Consider the following 10554-nt stretch of genomic DNA (forward strand, 5'->3'; position numbering starts at 1 on the left):
AGATGAAGAAAGAGATTTTGGGGAGGGAGAGATACAATTTGTCTCCTTGCAGACAGGCGGCAAGGAGAAGTTCACTGTGTCCTATCGATGATTTGCTTGTAGAGATAGGAGGTCGTAATCCCACTGTATAAGGCAATTGTAAGACCGCATCTTGGTGGTGAAGGAGTGGATTGCAAGAAGTTTTCTTTTAGCCAGCCAGCTAAAAACTAGAATAAGCTGCCTCCATCGGTGGTAGAGGCTGACAGCGAAGAGAAATTTTAAAGATTCCTACGTGAAGAGGGAAATGTATAGGTATTTATTTTATTATTTATTATTATTTTTTTTTTTTGGCTGGTGTAGCAAAAGTAGTAGGTTTTTAGGAACATCAGCGACTAAGGCAATATTGCTCCATGTGTACTGTTTGTGAATTGTATGTTTTGTGGTCGATTTTCTGTTTGCCGGACGAGAAACAAGATTTTCCGGTAGAAAAAACCAGTTGCAGAAAAAGTCTGGATCTTCCTCGCACTGCATGGCTAATACTAATTTATTAACAGGTCCTTAATTTTCTAATTAAACCTGTTTAGCTCTATAGTGCATACTTTTGTCTTAGAGTTTAGATTTTCATGCAATTTCTGTGGGCATTCTACAAGGCCGAACGCTTTCTGCGATCACGCAAATCTGTCTCAATCCTCAATGTTATTCCTTAGAGTGAACTTAAATTATTGCAATATACGACTCAATTCATTCTTGAAAATTATGCCCAAATTTTAAGCAATACTACTAAATATTTCTCCTCATATTGTGAATTATATAAGCTGAGAAATGTAAACTTCTTTAAGAAAATGGTAAGAAGGTATTTAATTGTAGGGAATAACTTATAATCGATACATTTCACAGTACACAAAATGAGATCGAAAACCGAACACACGAAAGGTAATTCTAGGTATTGCCTCTGCGCAATATAGTTAAAAGAATCAGCAGCTACCTAAAACGACTTCGCCAAGGCCATTTAGATCAAAAGTATGTAAAGAACAAAAACTTGTAATGTTGCTGTGATTGGCTCAGATGAACCCTTTCCTTTCCGGTCCGCATAAAGATTTACATGACATTTTCAGTTAGCCTTTTCTCAATGTTTTTAATAAGGCTGGATCAATATTGAGCGTAAATGTCCTTCATCAGTTTCAACAGTATTCAACTATCGATTGCTATTGATAATATATGGTCACTGCCATGTTAATATATGATTGTTTTTACAGATGTTTGCTTTCTTTTCAATATACACCCCTTTTGCTGCATACTTTGGTTATATTATGGGAAATAACCTAGCAGTAAATTACACAATATAGTACAGCAGCTTGCAGAATAATTACCGTACACTTTAACAAATTTCTTATCGTAAATCTATTCAGCAAGGTATGCTGGACATTGAAATTTCTCGAACTTCAAGCGAAATTTCCAAGTCATGGCCGAAATCAAGATTGAAAGAATTTATATCAGGAGTCTCATCGGATGCATGCTGCCCGTGGATAGAGAAAAAGTTTAGTTAAAAATTCGTATACCACGAATTTTTAACTAAACCAAATTGCGGGTTTGTAATAAATGGACTAATTCAGATTCTATAGGATGCTTTAATGAAATAAGCAGATAGACAAAAAGAAAGTGAATAAACTAAAACAGCAGCATGTAAGACTGTTGTTAAGTACTGAGCAGGAAAGGGAAGAGGGAGTCGCCACACCCTAAACGAGAACTATTCAATTACTCATGAGTTAATCGAAAGCATCTTATCGGTTGATATTTTAATGATTAAAAGTGAAACCGCTGAGTGATGACACTTCATTAGTACAGCATCGTGTAATTCTTTAGGGCACACACGGGGAGAGGTTATGTCGTGGGGAAAACGACAGCACTGGGATATCCCCTCCAAACAATGTCAGCGACAGACTGGTTCAAATTCGCATCGAGCGATTTGAACAAAATTAAAGCGGTCTAAGCTCAAATAGGTAGCCCTTAGTTATGGGGAGGAGCTGGGAGGGAGATTCAAGTCAAATTCCAATCCCTCCTCTGAGAACCACATCCAAATTAATGTCACAGGAAACGCAATCTTTAAGCCAAGACATCTGAAAATGGCAAATGCTGCTACACCATTGTCTATCGAATCTTCTAAGGTAGTATTCTATACTTAACACTCTTTGCCATGGCCTTGAGCAAGCCTTTATGCGTCACCCAATTTTCACCTCCATCTGTACTCCAAATACTTCATCACTTCCTCTGACTCATAACTGCTGCCAATCTGTCAATTGCCCAAAATGTGCAGAAAATCCAATTTGAACAGTTATCGGAAGCTGCTAAGCCTCCAATTGAGTCCTGAAAAAGCAGCCAAAGTTAAGTTTACGAAAATTTATATCACTGGAAGAAGAGTCAATAGAATTGAGCCACACTGCGATCTACAGTTCGCTTAGGAGTAAGGTCTCAACTTCCAACCATGTTGCTAAGGTGAAAACTGAAATATACTCAGCAATGGGGTCCCCCAGACAACTGCAGAGAATTCAGAACTCATATACAGTTTGCAAAGAGATGCCTCTTACTTATTCCGCTGTATATTTCGCGATATCGTCGTCCGATCCCTCCTACACAGAGTTGAAATATTGCGAACTTAGAATACCAGATTTTGAGACGGTTGAACAGATTACAGGAAATCCTTCCATCGTCTTAATAAACTTTGTTGCTTTGGAACTTAACACATACGCTAAGATTTTTTCAGTGCTTTCCAAATTGATGGAGAGAGAGAGATAGAGAGAGATATTGTGATGACAGACAGAATAGATAGAGTTTTTCAGCTTTCTTAGCGGAACACAATCATGATCTGAGTTGCTTCTGTTTTTCTGGAGCGGTTATATCGTAGAATTAAAGGAATTTTAAGCAAAGAAGGCTATAAAAACATTCTTGGACATCAAGCAATATCCCCCGACTTCGACTTTGTGGAAGATTTTTTTTATTACAACAACAATGACCCGAAGCACAGTTCTAAGCTGTACAGGGACTTTCTAGCAACTAAACAACAGGCGGTGGGTATTGCAGATTATAATGTGGTCACCCCAATCGCCTGACTTAAACCCAATAGAGCTTTTATGGGATCTAGACCGCAGAGTCTGCCCAATCATCACAAAATGTATGGGAAACTTTGCAGATTGTTTGGAATAATGTTAGCCAAGACACTATTATAAAATTAATCGCCACGTCTCTATAAGGCAGTCAAAATCTCGTGGCAGTTATTCTGATGAAAAAAATCAGTATTATTGTTAATATTAATATCAATTTTGCTGCGAATTTTTCAAAGCTTAATAAAAAATCTTAATTATTTGTAATGTGTTGTTTTTTTATGTATTAAACTGTACCGTATTAAAAGCCAATTTAAAAAAAAAGAAATTAACGAAACTTGTATGCGAAAAATATGCTGTGATTCCAAACTTTTAGGCGGTACATGTATTTTAACTGTACACTAGTATATTATTCAAAACTGTAAATGTTGTAATTAATATCTTATGTCTGAGAGCAGTATTGCTCTATGGGACTTGCGTACGTGAGCAGTGTCACGAATAAGCAAGACAACCCTGTCAATTTTCCTCTTCTCTGTTCCTTTATGGATAATCTTAAGATTTTTGAGAACAGCATAGACATCTGCGATGATCATTTTCATGTGTGATATAGCTTCTTGAAGGAATTTCTTCCATATCTACAAATGGTAGCCACGATCTTCTGAGCAGATGGTTGAGTCGAGAATTTTTTGGTCTGTTGATCACCCATGGTGTTTCCATTGTATATACTCTTGTTTCTGGGCCCCACTGATGAATTCATGTTTGATAGCCAATTATAATTCTCGAAAGAAGCCCTTGTGGATTTGAACCATGATATGTAAATTTTCCTCACAAATTTGAGCCCGTACTCTTTCTGAAAATGTGCGAGCATTCTTGGCAGCTAGAGAACACAACTTTGACTTGGCCAAGTGTTCATGGAGGATGGCAAAGTACTGATTCCTCAGAAATATTATTGTCCGCCAATTACAGACGCTTTAATACGTCTATTCTGCATAAGCAGGTCTTCAGTTTCTTTGGTCACATTAGCATTAGCATTAGCAGAGGCATTTGATGCAAGAAAGCAAGCTTATGCAGCATCAGCCAAAAAAAAAAAAAAAAAAAAAAACCACTTCCACTTCACCCCTCTGTTCGTTCAAAATACCTGTCCAGCTGAGCCTTAAACTTATTTAGGCTATCAACCTCCACTACTAGGGATGGAAGTCTGTTCCACCAACCAACCACCCGCTGGCTAAAGGCAAATTTCCGCACGTCTATCCTACATCTGTCTTTCCTCAATTTGAATTTATGCCCTCTCAGGTGATTTTTCTGAGCTAGAGGAAGAATCCCATCAGCATTGAGCATGCTTAAACCATTCAAGGCTTTATACACCTCTATCAGATCACCTCGCTGGTGCCTAGTCTCCAGACACTGTAATTTGCAAAACTTAAGCCTTTCTTCGTAAGAGCACCCCTTTGTTCCATTCACTAATCTTGTTGCCCTTCTCTGTACTCGTTCCAGCAGCTCTACATCCTTCTTGAAATGAGGCCTCCAGACCTGTATACAGTACTCTAGGTGTGGCCTGACCATCGCCTTATACAATGAAATAATCACCTCCTTATCCCTGCTGGAAAAATTCCTGTATATCATTGACAATACTCCATGAGCTACTCTTGCAGCCCGTCTGCACTGCTCAGAGAACTTCATATCTGCCTGCACAACCACCCCAAAGTCCCTTTCATTCTCTACCACTGTCAGTGTTGTACCACAGAGTTGATCCGTTGCTCTGGGGTTGCTGTTTCCCATGTGTAGTACTTTACATTTGTCAATGTTAAACTTCATTTGCCACCTCTCAGCCCATCTGCTCAACCTTTCCAGATCCTGTTGCAGCAGCATAGTGTCAGTAGTGTCCTTGACAACCCTGCCAACCTTTGTATCGTCTGCAAACTTGGACATTAAGCCCGATATACCATCATCAATATCATTTATAAATACAGAAAACAATAATGGACCCAACACTGAGCCCTGAGGGACTCCACTAATAACATTAGTCCACGATGAGCAGTGTCCATTGATTACCACTCTCTGTCTTCTCCCCCTCAACCACCCCTTTATCCATAGCAGCAATTTGCCTCCAATGTCACACTGCTCCAATTTGTGTAGCAGTCTTCCATGTGCAACAGTATCAAAAGCCTTTCTAAGATCCAAGTATATAATATCAAAGTTATTCCCTGCATCCAGTTCTTTTGTGACTGCATCATAGTATCCAATCAAGTTGGTCAGGCAAGACTTCCCCTTAACAAAACCATGCTGTGTCTGAGCTATAACTGAAGTCTTGTCTAAATGATCCTGCAGTGCTTCTTTAACCAGTGCCTCCATTAATTTTCCTGGAACAGAAGTTAAGCTCACAGGTCTATAATTACTTGTGTCAGCCTTTGATCCTCCTTTGTGAATTGGGGTCACATTTGCACATTTCCAGTCTATGGGTACCTCCCCTGAGTCCAAGGAAGCTCTCATAATTATGGCTAAGGGTTTGCTTACTTCCTTTGCTGCCTCCTTTAATATAACTGGATAGCATCCACCCCGGGTGCCTTTCTTGTGTTTATCTTCAACAGTTTCTCCTCCACTTTACTCCCAGTTATTTCAAGATTCTGTAGCTTACTGCTAGAGTTGAATACACCTCTGGCATTCCCCTCGCTGAATAACTCCTCATGTGTGAATGTCGATGCAAAATATTCATATTGTTTGTTAGCTACCTGAGCAGGATCATCAACACTTGACCCATCAATATCAAGTGGACCAATCTGATTCATCCCCTTTCTTCTAGAGTTTACATAAGTAAAGAACTCTTTGCTGTTTTTCTTTGCATCCCTTGCCAAGGATTTCTCGTAATCTGCCTTCGCCCGCCTAACCTCCTTTGTAACTTGGTTGCATATCAACTTGTATCTTTCATAGGCTTCTGTGTCATGTGTTAATTTGTATGTATCCCATGCATTTTTCTTCTCTGCCATATGCCTCATTAGTTCATCTGACATCCATTTTGGCCTAAACCTTGAACAATATTTCTTAGTTGGTATGTAAAGCCTAGTAGCTTCCAAGATAAGTTCTTTGAATGCTTCCCATTTTGAATTTGCTGTTGGTAACATCATCAGTTGGTCCCACTGTATAGAATTTAAATACTGTCTCAGATCATCGTAGTCGCCTTTACGGAAGCAATAACCCTTCCCTTTACCCCTAATGGTAGTTACCTCTTTGAGTAAATCCCACTTCAGCACACTGTGATCACTGCCACCTAGTGGTTCATTTATCTGCAGATTCTTAATGCATGAAGAATCACTGCTGATAATCAAATCAAGAGTATTACTCCCTCTAGTTGCCTCCCGAACATGCTGATGTAGAAAACAATCATCCAATAAATCCACAAAAGCCCTGCTAGTGTGTGAGTAACCAGCCCCCAAATTCCAGTCAATATCTGGGAAATTAAAATCTCCCATTATAAGACACCCTGATTTACTGGCCCACTCTATTTCCCTGTACAGTTCCTTATTATACTCATCAGAGTCATTAGGCCTATAGCACACTCCTACTCTCAATTTTGATCTCCCAATGTTTATGTCACACCAAACTGACTCCGCACTGCACTGTCCAGCGATGTCGACTGGCTTCACTTCCTTGCTTTTTATGTGTTTCTTAACTAATAGCATAACACCTCCCCCCTTCCTATCCTGTCTATCCTTTCTGTAGACGTTGTACTCCCCAAATTGCAGTTCTGCATCCCTTATATCTGTGTGACACCACGTTTCTGATATCCCAACAATATCTGCCTTTGATGTTTTGAGCAATACCTCAAATTCATCAAATTTATTTACTAAACTCCTAGCATTGGTGTACACGCAAGTATACCTGCACCTGTTTCTATTCTTAGCTACTCTAACACAACCCATGTGTTTACTTGTACCGCAATGGCTCCCAGCAGTCTCTGAAATACCATGCATCTTGTTTTTCAGGCTTCTGCTCATTCTAATAGAAGCAGTGCAAGAATCTCTTTCACCTCTGCCAGTGGCTACTGTCAATCTATTGGTCTTTGTCTCCCCCCAAGCTAGCAGTTTTCCGACCCACCTAACACTGCCTCGATAGCATCAGCAAATATTCTTGCACCCTTTCTATTTAAGTGTATCCCATCCCTGTAGAAGCAATCTCTCCTGTTAACAAGTACAGTCCAGGCTGAAAAAAATTCTACCCCTTGAGCCTTGCACAATCTTTCCAGGGCCGAATTGATCGACAAGGCTCTCATCATATACTCCCTCCTATCGTGTCTGGGCAGAATTGCAGACACTTTCAAATTCAACCCTAATTCTCGGCTTTTGTTCAACAGTGACCTGTACTTGTTAAGTAATTCTGCCGGTCTCCTACTCTTAATATTATTAGTGCCAACGTGTACAACTATATCACCTTTTGTGCCCTTAAAAGATGATATTCGCTCTACAACGTCATCAACCTTTGCCCCTGGCAGACATACCCTGGTCCTACATTTCTTGATCCCCGCTTATGATAACCAACTGACGTGAACATTACTATGGATTCTCAATCCCATTTAAACTGCTTAGACCAAAATTTCATCTGGTATTCAAAGGGAAGAGAGGAAACAGCATCACCAATGGCGCTTTCCTACTTTTATGAATAAAATTTGGTCTATTTCCTTTCTTTTGTCATAAATCTAATGATGCTTAAATTTGGTGCATCCACTTATGCCAGCGTGATCATCCTTTTTATTATATCAAGGTAAATAACCATTGAATGGCTCTGGTAAGTTCTACAAATATTCCATAAATACAAGATCCACACGTGAAGATGTCGTACGGGACATTCTCCTAACTAACCATCGGAGCTACATGAATTTGAATGAATATAAACTTGTTTTTCCTCATCAACTTACATTCATATTTGGTCCAAAAAATCGATTTAATCTAATATTAATCTGAAGCCCAAGAAGGATGTACAGGGAGTGGACAAAGTAATGGAAACATCTGATATGAAAGTACAGTAGTAGTTTTTGTAATGGCTATATGACGTATTTATAACATGAAGTGATGTTTTTTGTTTGTTTCTTGCAGGTAGTACTGTGAAGGAAAGCTGATAGAAGCTGCTGTTCATTCAAAGGTGATATAAAAAGACACGAAGAAAATTACCATCCTGTTTGTCTGAATTCCAAAGAGGTCAAGTTGTTGGTGCGCGTTATAAGGAACATCAGTGACTAAAACTGCTGATTTGTTTAATCTATCCAGAGCAACTGTATCGAAGAGTTTACGTTTAGCGAATGCCCAAGAAGTACATCATCCTGCCTCTTGTCCAACCGTCAGACATGGAGGACGATCAATATAAATAGTTTAGGCAGCAATATCTTGGTATTCTTTCGGTCCTATCACCACCACCCTGAACGGGCGAATTACTTCCACTAACTGACCTTGATATTCTGAATGACCAGGTTCATCCCATGGTGTAAATATTGTTTCCCACAAATGATGCCATGTTTCTAAATGACAATGCTCTAAAACACACAGCTAGATGTGTCCAACTGTGGCTTGGGGAGCATGAAACTGGTCATTCAGAATATCAAGGTCAGTTAGTGGAAGTAATTCGCCCGTTCAGGGTGGTGATATATGTGGCCATATTTGGAGAGGAGAGTGAGAACTAGATGTCCTCCGACTTTATTACTCAAGGAGCTTGAAACGTTCCTCCATGAAGAATAGTCCAATATTCCTCTTAAGACAGTTGAAGATTTAGTAGAATCTATTCCAAGTAGAATACAAGCTGTTTTAAAAACGAAGGGTGGGGCAACGCCATATTAGTGCATACCTGTAACTTTTATCACAGGTTTCCATTATTTTGTCCACCCCCTGTATGCATGCATGCATTTTCCAGGATCACCCTACATTCCGCCGCTATCATCTGTGTTGTAGAATGTCTGCATAGCCAGTCATGCGTGTTGTGTGGGTTTGTGTGTTTAGGGTAGTGTTGTGTTGCATGACTGAACACTTAGCAACCAACCAGCAGAAAATTACCTGGAAATTCGCTGGCTAGTTCCCGTCTGTTGACATACGGAGACGGCCATCTGTGCTGCCCTCTGTGGCAGAATAAAAATGTAAATAAAGAATGTAAATAAATATTTTAAAAAATAATAAATAAATACAAGATAAATAAACAGAAATGGGGATGAAAAGAAGGTGGTTTAATACAAGTTACAGTTGGGATTAGATTAGAACTTATACAGAAGTCAACCCCTGGTAGTAAACGCGGATTGGGGTTTGCCAACAACTCCACCGGCCTGTTGTTTTACAATCTTCGCATTCTCTGCGCTTCTGCTTAGCAGGCGCAAAGTAGGACAACAAAGGGAAAGAATCGCAACATGACTACTGCGCGATATTCTGTGGTGTTTGATGAGGCACGCCTGCTGCCAGGGAGAACCGTACCTAGATTAATCCAAGGCTGCATTGCCACATGCACTTCCTCTTCCTAATCAGTCCTCTGAAAAATACAGGATAACTGCCCAGTAATGTAATTATTTTGCCATATTTACATTCATCATAAAAAGACATCTTGAAAAAGAATTCATTGGAAAAACAAAACTACATGGAAGGGCATTGACAACTTATCGTTTTTTTTTTTACCAACAAATCTACAAGAAATTTGTGGCATGGACATGTCTTGTGTAGGGCGGCTCCTGAATGTTTATTCAACTTCAACGTGGTTTACTGTGATGAGGCAGAACTCTGTTAAACGGAAAAAAACGACTATAGTGTGTTGTTTCTGCTACCAGGAATCAACGATCAGCAGGAAGGCCCATCCACGCCATGAGCAGGCGGCCACAACTATTCACACACTGTCTTTAATGGACTAAATCCTGCACCTAGTGGTGCACGCCTTACGGGTGCCGGCAATCCCGTACCGTTGGGGTTAGAAAATTCTGGTAGCTCGTTCACAACGGGCTAATAAGATTGGCTCCCTGGAATGTTGTCCCGTCCCATTACGTGCTCTTATCCTACTGCCAACATGCCATTGCTGTGTTCGCCTCCCAGTTTAGACACCATTACTAAGCAATGTGCAACACAAAAGTCAGTGATATTCGTTGACGCTATCCTGCAAAAAGTTCACATCCCTGATAAATGCCGGTCCTAGAATTCAGTGCACCCGATGCAAGAATTCTTGAGACCACCCGGTCGTTATTTTTTTTTTTTTCCCGGATTAATGGAACACCATTTCTTTGGATTTAGAAGCCCTTTGAAATCTAGGGCTGGGTACGTGCATCCATTCCATTGCATTCCCCCATCAGGGCTGGCCCTACCCGTGACGATGGTCATTAGTTCTTTGCAATATAACTCATTGTCCACGAGATGTACATACAAGTAAAGACTAATCCTCTACCACAATGCAGTGGTACTAGTCAACGTTGTGACTGGAAAAAAAAATCTCTGCGTTTGTTTCTCGTTTTAGAGCAAGATTTTTA

At 40.0% G+C, this 10554-nt stretch overlaps 1 long non-coding RNA gene across 1 annotated transcript in view; it reads left to right on the forward strand.

Moving 5' to 3' along the window:
* LOC150078476 (uncharacterized) overlaps window positions 1-9166 on the forward strand; it is a 56118-nt gene extending 46952 nt beyond the window's left edge. Inside the window, exon 2 of the long non-coding RNA XR_016547621.1 lies at window positions 8165-9166. This is a non-coding gene — a long non-coding RNA (uncharacterized LOC150078476). The remainder of the gene's footprint in view (window positions 1-8164) is intronic.
* Window positions 9167-10554: the final 1388 nt, after the last annotated feature.

Source organism: Mastigoproctus giganteus, chromosome 11 (assembly GCF_048544385.1).
Source record: "Mastigoproctus giganteus isolate SK-2022 chromosome 11, ASM4854438v1, whole genome shotgun sequence".
NCBI classification, from domain to species: Eukaryota; Metazoa; Arthropoda; class Arachnida; order Uropygi; family Thelyphonidae; genus Mastigoproctus; species Mastigoproctus giganteus.